This window comes from Aquarana catesbeiana, linkage group LG02, assembly GCF_042186555.1.
Source record: "Aquarana catesbeiana isolate 2022-GZ linkage group LG02, ASM4218655v1, whole genome shotgun sequence".
Taxonomy (NCBI): Eukaryota; Metazoa; Chordata; class Amphibia; order Anura; family Ranidae; genus Aquarana; species Aquarana catesbeiana.
The window spans coordinates 348,274,398-348,287,315 of record NC_133325.1 but is presented as its reverse complement, the minus strand read 5'-3'; positions in this window follow the sequence as shown (position 1 = coordinate 348,287,315).

Genomic DNA, 12,918 nt, shown 5'->3' with positions numbered 1-12,918 from the left:
ATTCACAGCACTGGACCCCGCAAACCCAGAAGAATGACAGGGAGAAAATGTCAGCCCTCTCAGCAGTGAAAGAGAGCCACTGGAGGGCTTAATTCTAAGATAAGTATTTCATATTGTGCTAGTATGCGATGCATACTAGCACTTTATGGCATTGTTTTACAGGTTTTTTTTATTTTTTTAACTCTCCTGTGGTTTACTACCATTTTACATAAGCTATGGACATATAACAATGGCCACACAGCGATATTTATAAAAGACAAGAATTTTTAATATGCTAATTTATAATAGAACTTATTAATTCTGACACTTATGTCTAATTATAAAACTGCTTGGGTACCTTTATCTTCTTTTTTTCATAATATATATATATATATATATATATATATATATATATATATATATATTTTTTTTTAACAAAGGTGAAAATAACCCAGTAAATTCCATATATTTTCAGATCTTTTTAATTGAATGTTTTTGAAAAGCTGGGGTCAATGAAAGGTTTTGAAAGATTTACATCCACAGTATACTATAAATAGAAAAACTTTTTTTTGCATAATTTTAAAATTGTTCTATCATATGATTACTGTTTTAATCTAAATCAACCAGGCATTATTTTTTTGTAATAGAGTCAATGCAAACCCATCAGATTTCAAGTTTTTACTGATCAAACTACAGTAAACCGAAATCTGATTGTAGTTCACATTTCATTTATTTGCTGCTCTTTCTTCTAAAATAAGCAGTAGACAAATACAAATGGCCATTCAGCAATATTTAATATGCAAATTTATAATGGAATATATAAATTCTGACAGTTATGTCTATTTATAAAACTTCTTGGGCACCTTTATCTCTTAATTTTTATGTATTGTTTAACTGGTTCCCAACCGGCTCACACAGATATACTGCGGCAGAATGGCTGTCTTGGGTGAAACCCCGTACAGGTACGTCCTACCCTTTCTTGGCCATCGGAGGGCACGTGCGGACCGCCGGTGGCGCGCCTGGGCTCGCTGCACAGCAGGGGACCCGATGCACATGGCCAGTGGGAACAATTGCCACCGCCCACGTGCAATCGTGGGCATGAGTGCCAGCACAGGGATTTGTGTATGTAAACACACAAATCCCTGTGCTGTGAGAGGAGAGGAGCCATATTGTTTGTTCCTACTAAGTAGGAAAAACGATATGGCTCCTCTCCTAGTCCATCCCCCCACAGTTAGAACACACTGAGGGAACACACAATTAACCCCTTGATCGCCCTCTAGTGTTAACCCCTTCCCTGCCAGTGATATTTACACAGTAATCAGTGCATTTTTATAGCACTGATCGGTGTATAATTGTCAATGGTCCCAAAAATGTGGCAAAAGTGTCTGATCTGTCTGTTGCAATGTTGCGATACTGCTAGAAATCGCAGATCACCACCGTTACTAGTAAACAAAATAATAATAATAAAAATGCCATAAAAATGCCAAAAAATATTTCCCATAGTTTGTAGATGCTATAAGTTTTGCGCAAACCACCAATCAATATACAATAATTGCGATTTTTTTTTTTACCAAAAATATGTAAAAGAATATATATTGGCTTAAACTAATGAAGAAATGTGTTTTTTTTTTTTAATTGGGGATATTTATTATAGCAAAAAATAAAAAATATTGTTTCTTTTTTTTTTAAATTGTCACTTTTTTTTGTTTATAGCGCAAAAAATAAAAAAATGCAGAGGTGATCAAATACCACCAAAAGAAAGCTCTATTTGTGGGGAAAAAAAGGACACAAATTTTGTCTGGGTACAGCATCGCACGATCGCACAATTGTCAGTTAAAGCAATGCAGTGTGTAAAAAGTGCTCTGGTCAGGATGGAGGTAAAATCTTCCGGGGCTGAAGTGGTTAACAAAGATGATAATAATGAAGCAAATTCCAGCTATGTTTCTGCTCTTTATGTTGAGTATTTGTTTATTTATGCCACCCTAAACTTGGCATAATTTATTATATCAACTGAGGGCAGGTAGAGAAGGTAGCAAAGTCATTTCATTTTCTGACAAAAACTGGAGATTATGGTATAATCTGTGAGTCATCATCATGTCATTTAACTCAGTTTTTAGCCTACTGAGAAGTACAGAATACTATTACACAACACTTATATGATGTATTTTCTACTATTAGTTTTGCAAATTAGAGGTCTTGAACTCCGAAACACTAAACATCTACACCATGTCTTGATTGTGAAGGTAGAATAGTGTTGCCTTTTCTTAAGCTTCTCCCTCGGGCACAATCATTTTCTTTGTATATCATCATGTCCAGTGGGATCCTTAGTGGTGGGGAGCGTTCAGTAAGGTGCATTGAAGGTACAAACACATTAGAGCCAACACTCCACATACACAAGTAAACACCATTCACAACCAGTAAAAATCTACTGTTTTGTGTTATTTACTTAATTCTTCCAGCTGACAGCTGAATGATTACAGGATTTACTTTAGGATCATGTATCTTGAGCTGCTACAAAACTCCAATCATGGCCATGAGTCCGTGTTCATTATCTATACTTTATTGCATGATATAGACATGGTATACCAGTGTGATTTGTTTGTTGGTAACAGCTTATATTAAAATTCCAGTTCTTGCCTTCTACTTTAACCTCAGTTTAAAATCTTAATTCAATATTTTATGGTAGCTTATCTTATTCCTGACCATCATCCTAATTTAGTAACTCAGCCAAGAATTAATATCTTGACCACAGATTATCTGATAATTACATGCAAGGCTCCATCACTTGCAAATATTTACCATTTTTGACCTACTTAAAGCGCATACAGTATATCTCCACTTTTGCCATTTTTGCTGTCAAAGTTGAGAAAACCCAACTATTTGTTGATAATATATGAGGAAGGAATTAGTGGGACTTTATATGAGGTATAGGGGTGCCGCTCAGGTCCCCCCCTCCATCCCGATTAGATGAAAATAATGAAAAATAAAAGATAAAAAAGTAGCAGGACTTTATATAAACACACGGGAGCAAGAATAAAATTGATAGCTTTTAATGGATTCAAATTGTCCTAGAGTTTTTGTATTCAAATAAGTCAATGCATGATGCTATATAAAACTATTCGTACAACTACTACAATTCATTGGAGCCAGAAAAAATATACATACATACATATTCCAACAAGGAATCAATACATGATATATAATATAAAAACGTTTAAAGCATGAATGCATGATTGAATGGAGAAAATAATCATATATGAAAAACAAAAAAAAGGGGGGTTATTTAGGAAGGAGGAAACCAATTAATATGGAACGACCTGACCAGATGCATCATTGTGTACACTAGGTTGATGTTGGCTCTACGCGTTTCAAGGTTTTTAACCTATCATCAGGAGCAAGGAACCATAGTGATAATCTAAAAAATGAAAATAAAAATAAATAAATAAATAAAGGAAAAATATTTTTTATTAAAAGAAAAAAAAAAAAAAAAAAGGGAAAGGAGAAAAAGGAGAAAAAAAAAGGGGGAAAAAGAAAAAACACAAACAGGCAAGAAGGGTCCTCCCTGATGGACCCGAACTGCCCGTACACTTACATGTGTGGTCCACACAGTGGTGGTGCGGCCATGAAGTCCCCAGACCAAACCAAATATGCCCTGCACGGGAGCTGAAGGGACATGCCGCGGCGGCCAAACACAAAAATGAACGACGCCCCGCAGGAATAACAGTGTGGAAAGGTGGTGGAACAATGGAACCGAATCTAGAAGGTAAAAAGGGAGGAAAAAAGAAAGTGTTGCTGTGGGGTGGATGAAAACAAAAAGTGAAAAAACAAAATTTAAAATAGAGATGGAAGATGTTAAAACGAAGGGAGGGGAATAAGAAGGGTGAAAAAAATTAGTGTGAATGGAAAAAAGGAGTGAAAATATAGAAAGAGGTGAAGGGAAAAAGGGAGACTGAAAAGAAAAAGGGGAGAGAGGAAAATATGTAGCTGGGTAATTCGAGAAAAACAGGTAGTGGGGAACAAGAGGGGGGGAGAAAAGGAGAAAGAGGAAAGCAGGTGTGAGAAAAGGAAGAGGGAAGAAATAAAACCAAGAAAGTGGTGAAGGGGAAATGAAACTAAATTTGGAAAACACAAATGTGGTGGGAGGGAGATGTGTACCTGATATTCCTGCGGGGCGTCGTTCATTTTTGTGTTTGGCCCGCCGCGGCATGTCCCCTCAGCTCCCGTGCAGGGCATATTTGGTTTGGTCTGGGGACTTCATGGCCGCACCACCACTGTGTGGACCACACATGTAAGTGTACGGGCAGTTCGGGTCCATCAGGGAGGACCCTTCTTGCCTGTTTGTGTTTTTTCTTTTTCCCCCTTTTTTTTTCTCCTTTTTCTTCTTTCCCTTTTTTTTTTTTTTTCTTTTAATAAAAAATATTTTTCCTTTATTTATTTATTTATTTTTTATTTTCATTTTTTAGATTATCACTATGGTTCCTTGCTCCTGATGATAGGTTAAAAACCTTGAAACGCGTAGAGCCAACATCAACCTAGTGTACACAATGATGCATCTGGTCAGGCCGTTCCATATTAATTGGTTTCCTCCTTCCTAAATAACCCCCCTTTTTTTTGTTTTTCATATATGATTATTTTCTCCATTCAATCATGCATTCATGCTTTAAATGTTTTTATATTATATAACATGTATTGATTCCTTGTTGGAATATGTATGTATGTATATTTTTTCTGGCTCCAATGAATTGTAGTAGTTGTACGAATAGTTTTATATAGCATCATGCATTGAATTATTTGAATACAAAAACTCTATGACAATTTGAATCCATTAAAAGCTATCAATTTTATTCTTGCTCCCGTGTGTTTATATAAAGTCCCGCTACTTTTTTATCTTTTATTTTTCATTATTTCCAACTATTTGTTATTCATCATGGCTGTACAGTAAACCTGATCACCCCCCCTCCCCTTCCCCCCAGAGTAGTAGAGTGACACTGCACTGTTCTGGTGCCTGTATGTACTGTCACTACAGCAAGTATAGTGTCGCAATGGTGACATTGTATGCTGTGGCTGTGATCATGTATAATGTACAGCTGCTCTGATATTACTGTATTCACCATACCAGTCACAGTGGGGAATTTACTAAAACAGGAGCACTCAGAATCTAGTGTAGCAGTGCATGGTAGCCAATCAGCTTCTAACTACTGCTAGTTCAATTAAGCTTTGAGAATAAAACCTGAAAGCTGATTGGTTTCCATGCACAGCTGCACCAGATTTTGCATGTTCCAGTTTTAGTAAATCAACCCCAGTGTCCCTAGTTACCACCGCACCAGTCACAGTGTCCCTGATCACTGGCACACCAGTCATAGTGTCACAGTAAGGGCTTGTTCACATGTGCAATGTTCTCTAAAATGCCATCCATGTTTGGATGGCTCTTCAGAGATCATTTGACAGGTGGTGAGGAGGCGTTGTATGTAACCCCTTGGACCCCGCACAAACACTTCCATTGCTGCTATTGGTGCCCATACAAGGGGTATAATTAATGTCACAGCTGCAAACAAAGCATCATAGACATGGTATATGTACACCCCCAGCTGCTGCCCCTGCAGCTAAAGGGGTAGTGGTTGAGAGGCAGTAAAACCACAAGGTGAGAATGAGCCCTAATGGTGCAGCAATTCACACTGTTTCTGATCAACACCACACCAGTGTTGCAAGACCAGTATAGCTAGAATCAGCATTCCTGATTGGCACCACACCAAACCAGTGCAGCCAGCAACAGTTTTCCTGATCATCGCCACACCAGTCCCAATGTCATCAGACCAATGCCAGCAACAGTGTCCCTTATCACTGCCACGCCAGCTGCTGTGTCACCAGACCAGTGTAGGCCAGCAAAGGTGTCCCTGATTGTCCCATACCAGTCCCAGTGTCAGCAGAAAAGTGTAAGTCAGCAACAGTGTTCTTGATTTCTGCCACACTAGCACCCAGTGTCACCAGACCAGTGTGAGCAGGCAACAATGTTCCTGATCACCCCTACACAAATCCCAGTGTCACCAGGTCAGTGCAGTCAGCAACAGTGTTCCTGATCACCGTCACACCAGTGTTGCCTCTGCCTGCCGCCTGTACTGGCCCTGGACTGTTTATTGACCATGTTTCTATCTACTGCCTGACCATTCCTTTGTCTGTTTGCTGACCATGTCTCTGCCTGCCACTTGAACTGACCCATCTGCACGTCTGACTGACTATGTTCCTGTGAGACACCAGTCCCAGCCACCCTTCACAGACAACTGCACTCCTGGAACTGCAGGAACTCTTTTGTACACTCTTTCTTCACCCTCCTGTACTTTCTGGCCAGTGAACAGGGCATTCCTGGGGGCAAACACCTACCAGTAAGCCACGATTCCTTGGCTTATAGGAACAGGAACTGCTATAGGTGATGCTTTACTAAGATATATTCCCTGACCTCTTGTATAGAGGTGGCCATTACAGTACTGATGGGGAAATTGGATATTTTATATTTCCTTATTATTGTTGGCTCATATTGTTGGCTCACACTATCACTATCACTAATAATGAATTCTAAACCTGGTTAAGGGGCTATACAAGACAAGGATGGTAACTTTAGTTGACTCATACCAAAGGAATGTTACTGCAAACTGACCAAGTCCTTAAAGATCATTTAGTTGCTTACAAAGGGAGTTGGCTTGGGGTTGTCCATTCTTTTCACACAAGTCTATATACTACAGTTTTCACTTGGAACATTCAGTCTCGTCTTTAGAGCTTGCAATCGTGCATACGTCTGTGATCACCTGTGTGCCACGCTGCATATGCATATGGGACTCTGTGGCGAAACAGCATCTTTAGTGATGTATTCTTGTCATATTTTCTAATATTATCTGTATCTGTCATGACTTTTAATAAATGTTATACTTATATGTATTTGTGTGATCTCTCTTTGAACATATGGAATACAACCACAAAAAAGTCTAAAAAAAACTATCAAGTGACCGTAATACAACAAGTACATAGGTTTTAAAACAATTGATTGATTTGTGTGATACAAAAGATACAATGTTTGGTACATAATCAGTCCAAACATGGAAAACTCTTATATGTTGTTTATTTGGAAGGTGTGGCAGCATGTGTTTTGGTTTGTAATTTTAAGTATACCTATGGTGTGTTAGAAATAGCCTATTATTGACAACTTTGTGTAAAAAAAAATACATTTTCATTTTCAGTCCGCATTGTCCACTGTCCTGGTGCTACAGGCCCTCCAAAAATTCCCCTGAAGATGCACCTTGGATTTTGAATTCCCCTATGTGGCTAAGCTGTGAAAAAGTTGCGCCCATGTGGTATCTCAATACCTGGGAGAAGTAGAAACAAAATGTACTAGTTCAAGAACAGAGATAATGTATATATAGCCTTGTCATTGACAGAAAGTATTTTTACCATATATAAATGCTGTTTAAATGTAATTGTTGTTATATGAATAAATTGCTGAATTTTCATACTTACTATATTTAATGATATATGAGGTATGTCTATTAAATAACGAGACTGTGATACCACCTAGTAAACAAAGCAGTCAGAACCGGTTATAACTGCATGCGTGGTGAACATGTTTGAACCTGAATGACAAGCACCAACACTCTATGACGTTCAGTTGATTGATTGTCGCTATTTAGTTTGGTTGTGTTTCCTGTAGTGTGCCGAAAAAATGATCAGTTTAAAAGTTGAACAACGTGTCAATTTGAAATTTATAGTAAAATTGCACACAACACCAACAGAATGTTTTCAAATGCTTACTACAGCTTATAGGAATGACGGCCTGTCTCGCGCGCGTGTGTTTGAGTGGCACAAAAGATTCAGCGAGGGACGTGAGGATGAATTCCCAAAAGTGAAATCAGTGCTTAAAGAGACACGTTTTGAGTCAGTTGATGCTGTAAAGAAAAAAGATGTGTTGAAACAGCTGACAGAAATAGATTTTCTCCATGCCTTCGACCAGTGGAAAACAAGACTGCAGCAATGTATTAGTGCAAATGGGGATTATATTGAAGGGGGCAAACATTACATTTGTAATACATATAAATTATTTATTTATTTATTTAGTAGACACACCTCGTATTAGATTTTTGGTTTTGGGTTTAATACCGCTTTGTGTCGGCATAGTTGTTTTGTGTCAAATTCCATTTTAAGCATTGACATACCTTACACACAGTCTTTCCTGACTATATGGTTACCTGCTGACTTAGTACCATCCATAGGCAGCTTAACTCTTCAATAAGACACAGAAGTTGAATGCAACACAATTTTACTTTGGACAATTGCAGTACAGAGGATGTTTTTTCCAGTCTTCATAATTTTAAGAAGATAATGACTTTTTGAAGCCTTGTGTCTGCAAAGGACTAACACTGTTTGAGGGAACATGGAAGAAGCAGGGAGGGTCTGTTTGGGACTGAACTTACTAGTACTAAACAAGAGAGGAGGGCAGAGGGAGATACCAAATCACATCAGTAATCAAGCTGGCCCAAAACCACTAGATGTTAGCATACATAAACCATAGCAACCTAATATAGATGAATAGAACACATTAAACATGACATACAAATGGAACAGAACAATGGCAGTGTTCTTTACTAGACAGAGGAATAAATTAATAAAATCGGTAGTTGCGATAGCCATTTTGTGACACAGGAAAGAGAAGTGGGCACACATAAATATAACACATGGTGTACATCCACACATTTGGATGAAACAGCTAAGAGTGTTTTCATACATTCAAGGGCATTGTGTTTGTCAACTCATTTAATATGAACGGGCCTTATTGCTTTCTGCACTTTCTTGCCATGCGCTATGACAAATATATTGTATTGTAGAGCTTCTGTGGTGCATGGGGGGGTGGGGGGGGGCTGCATCCCAGTGCACAATGGAAAAACAATGACATTGCAATGTACCGATGCCCAAATAGTGCATTAGCATGCATTGCAGTAACCTATGCACTTTACCATATGTTATCACAATGTGCATGTGTAAACACGCCTTAACTAAAACTCAGGAAAAGAAAAGACAACAACTGTGTTTAATACAGGAAGACCATGTATCAGCATTGCTTTTTAACAAATCTGGATGCATATCAGAGATACACTACAAACCATAACAGCTACAAACAGTGAAGATGATTTACTAAATAAAATAAACATGAGCAAGGATAAACCACACGGCTATGGTTGAATCACATGCTCACTGTGTCTTTGAACATGGGAAAATTTCACTTATATGTTCAATCGTGATCCCAGCTCTTATTTAGCTGATTGTGCACTGGTGCATTGGTGCATGTTAAGCATCCAAATAGTGTTGCTTTCATGCCCCTGTACCTGTAAGGTGCATCACATAATGGGCGCACCAAACACATAGTCACCTGAAATTAAAAAAATATGACTAGCTCACAAAACAGTTAAACAGGCATGTGCCAAGCTAAAAGACAAAACAAATCCTGTATGTTATGCTGTTGTATGACAATTTCCACATATGTGTGAATATTCATACAGTAGCATGTGCACATGTGTAGTACCAAACTCCCTAAAAGTGTATAAATGTGGGACATCAACAATAGACATTACAATTATCTATTCTTGGGTTGGGCTTTATACAGATAGCAGATAGTGGAAATACACTGTAGGTACCTTACATTATAAATAAAGTTTTAAGCCTCATAGTAGTTACAAATACATGGGGAAAAGGGTACCATCATCGAAAATGATTTGAGAAAGTTGGTACATGGGAACCTGTCCCCAACAGGTCACCACAAAGGGAAAAAGGACAATTGGGACTATCAGGGTACCAATTTGAGCAGAGTACACAGCTGATTATAAGTAAAGTATATTTTTTTAATACAAAATATTAAAATTTAGGATACATATCCCAAAATTACATTAAAAAATCACGTTTTATACGTTCTAATGCTGTTCAGAGGTATATATCAACAATACATGTATGTCGCTACCACTGGATGTGCTCCAAGAAGGAGAACAGAAGTATAGTGGATCCTCACAAGTCATGCATTACTCTTTGTCAACGTGTTTTGCAGGGCTTTGCCGCTTCATCAGGAGAGTATTGTCTGTAGTGAAGTAACAAAAATGTAATGTAATGTAATAAACAAAAATGTACAGGTATATGTACACAAAAACAATTTACGGGGAGGGGAGATGCGGTTCACACAGTTCTGTGTGATCTCACTTTTAGCCCCAGTAAAGTTCTAGCTTTTGTCAGCTACCAAGCTAAAAGTGGTGGCTTTGTGCAGGCATTTGGTCTGGAGACGTTAGATAAGCTTCCATGGTGGTGGTTGCCATATCCGCAGTGTATCCTCTCTGTTTCCAATGCTTTCCCCAAGCTGACACTGCACAGTAATTTGCAACCATTAGCCAGGTGTATACACTGCTACTGGTTGTCTGTACAGCAACTAATGGACATAATGACAGACAGCCCATTGAAGTCTATGTACAATGTTATAACTAGTAAACAGACACTGCACTGTGGTTGTTCTGTCTACCACTAGAAACTCCCGATCTGAAGTCTGAATTTTTATTTACTGTAATATTGTGAAGTACAAGGGGGACCATTGCAAAAATGTTGCTATTCAGTTCTACGTTAACAAGATAATGTGCATGTTAAAGTAGGTTACTGTGCTGCTATTTTGATGACTGTAATGGAAAATTTCTTTATCAACTAAAAGAAGCCAGGGCTGCTTGCATGATCAAATGCAACTCAATTCAAGTGTATTTGCAAATGATGCATTTCTGCTTTTCAGTGAACTGTGTAATGACTTTACATATATTTGCTACTCAAAGCATCTCTGCTGCCAAATACCTGATTGAGTCTGTGCCACTCAAATCACTCACTTGTATTACGCTAATACAAACCCTGTTTTTGTCTGTTGAGATGTTTCACTATATTTTACAGCAGATTTTATGTAACTAATTTGTTTTGTGTTGTGATTGATGTCCCCTTCATTGTTGTTGTCACTCACAGCTTTTTTTTTAGTATACAAACAGTAGAGTTCACCAATTTCAAAAGGAGTCACTGTTTTGTTATTTTATTCATCAAACATAAATGGCATGGCATAAGAAATAAAAAAAAAGAAGGGAAGATGAAACATGAACAACAGGCTGTAAAATAATGACGTTGTGTGACTTTCTCCTAAATAATTTTCATTCTGTCTGAAGATTAATAATTTGATTATTTTAATAACACAGTGCCTTGTACATATATTAGATTTTAGAACTGGAATTTTTCTGTATTATTACACAAGTCATTTTACAACCTTTTGTGACAAGATATTTTTTCAACCTCAGGGCAAACCTGTCAAGTAAGAATTGTGATGGTAAAGTATTAAAATAGAAGTAGTGACCACAAGGTACCTATGCATTTTTTTGCCTAAGCAGCATGGAAGCCCCAAACCTTGAGACACTCAATATAAAAGGTAACCTGATCCACAATGTGTGCTCCTCAGTACAGATCAGTATGGTACATGTAATGCATTGTGAAATGCAGGGGACATTCTAAATCTTTTACGTAAAACTAAATCCACTATTGATCTTCAATTACTATAGCACTAAAACCACTTACAGTGGATCTTTCACCTCAAAGTAAACTTTACCTTATTGTTACTCCCTCCTTATTCCCTCATGAAAATTGTTAGCTCAGATCTGAAATAACATAGTGCCTAATGGGAAAAATTCATCTCTAGATCCAGGAGGAAGTCTTTGGCCCAAATTCTAAATCTCACTTGAATGTGCACCTGCTCTGTGACACAAACAGTCTTAGGGAGTCTGTGCTGAAATCAGCCATTCCTAATTTCCACAGAGGAAACAACCACACTCTAGTAAAGGCTGGCCATGCATGGTTCTCTGTGTATGGGCAGGCTGAATGTACCAAGTTGATCGATTAATCAACTTGGGTACAACCAGAATGCTGGGTTTTACCTGCGATTATTGCTAGTAGCTGCTATAACCACTAACAATAATCACTGTCCTCTCCTGGTGGGGATGGCTCCCCCCACCCTTCCCCGCCGGGAGAAGACAATGAGAGATTCCCACATCAACACCATTCTCCTTGCCCTATTGCCTTTGAGGCGAGCCAGGTTCAGATGCTGTGTCACCTCTTTTTGGTCACAAATATCCTGGATCAAATACAAACCTGCTTTGCTGAATGGCCACCCCATCTCTGTTACTTCCTGTCCAGCAATCAGTGCCCTCAATGGTGTCTCCTCCACTTTTGCAGCCACCTTCTCGCTTTTCCAGAGATTCAAGGCCTGCCGCTACTTTGTGAGCCCATGTCACATTCACTTTGAACTACAGCTTCAACATTTCCCTTCTCACTGCACTAAGGTAGCTTATATTGTGTCCTGCTCTCTAGGTATGCTTCGTCCTGGGCCACTCTACTGTGGGAAAGACTTGATCCCATTTCTAACAGCATAACAGCATTCTTAACCTTCTTCAGGGAAATCTTAGACAAACTGGCTCAAGCCTCCTCTACAGCAAGTGCCCTCCTTTGGCTCCATCAAGATATCCTTATGGCGGGGCAGTTTGTCATCCTTGAAAAATGAAGCTCTTACAGTTATTTTTTGGCAGGGCCTAGCAGAGGATTTTTAAGGACACCACCTAGGACTGCCACACTGGCTCCCCCAATGCAACTGGGCTGCTCATGCCTCTCACTTACAGGAAGAACCAGATGCTGGTCTCGGGCACTCTGCATCTATTGTGGCCAAAAAGTACATGTTTCGAAACAATGTCCACAGTGATCAGAAATCTTTCACGTTTAGTGTGTCTTGATGGAGGCACATTACACTATTATTCTCACCTCTCTTTTCTATGTCCATCTATCATATATCTAGCATAGATTATTGAGGCCTGAGTGGCATCACAATAAAAAACTTTACCCATTGCCACT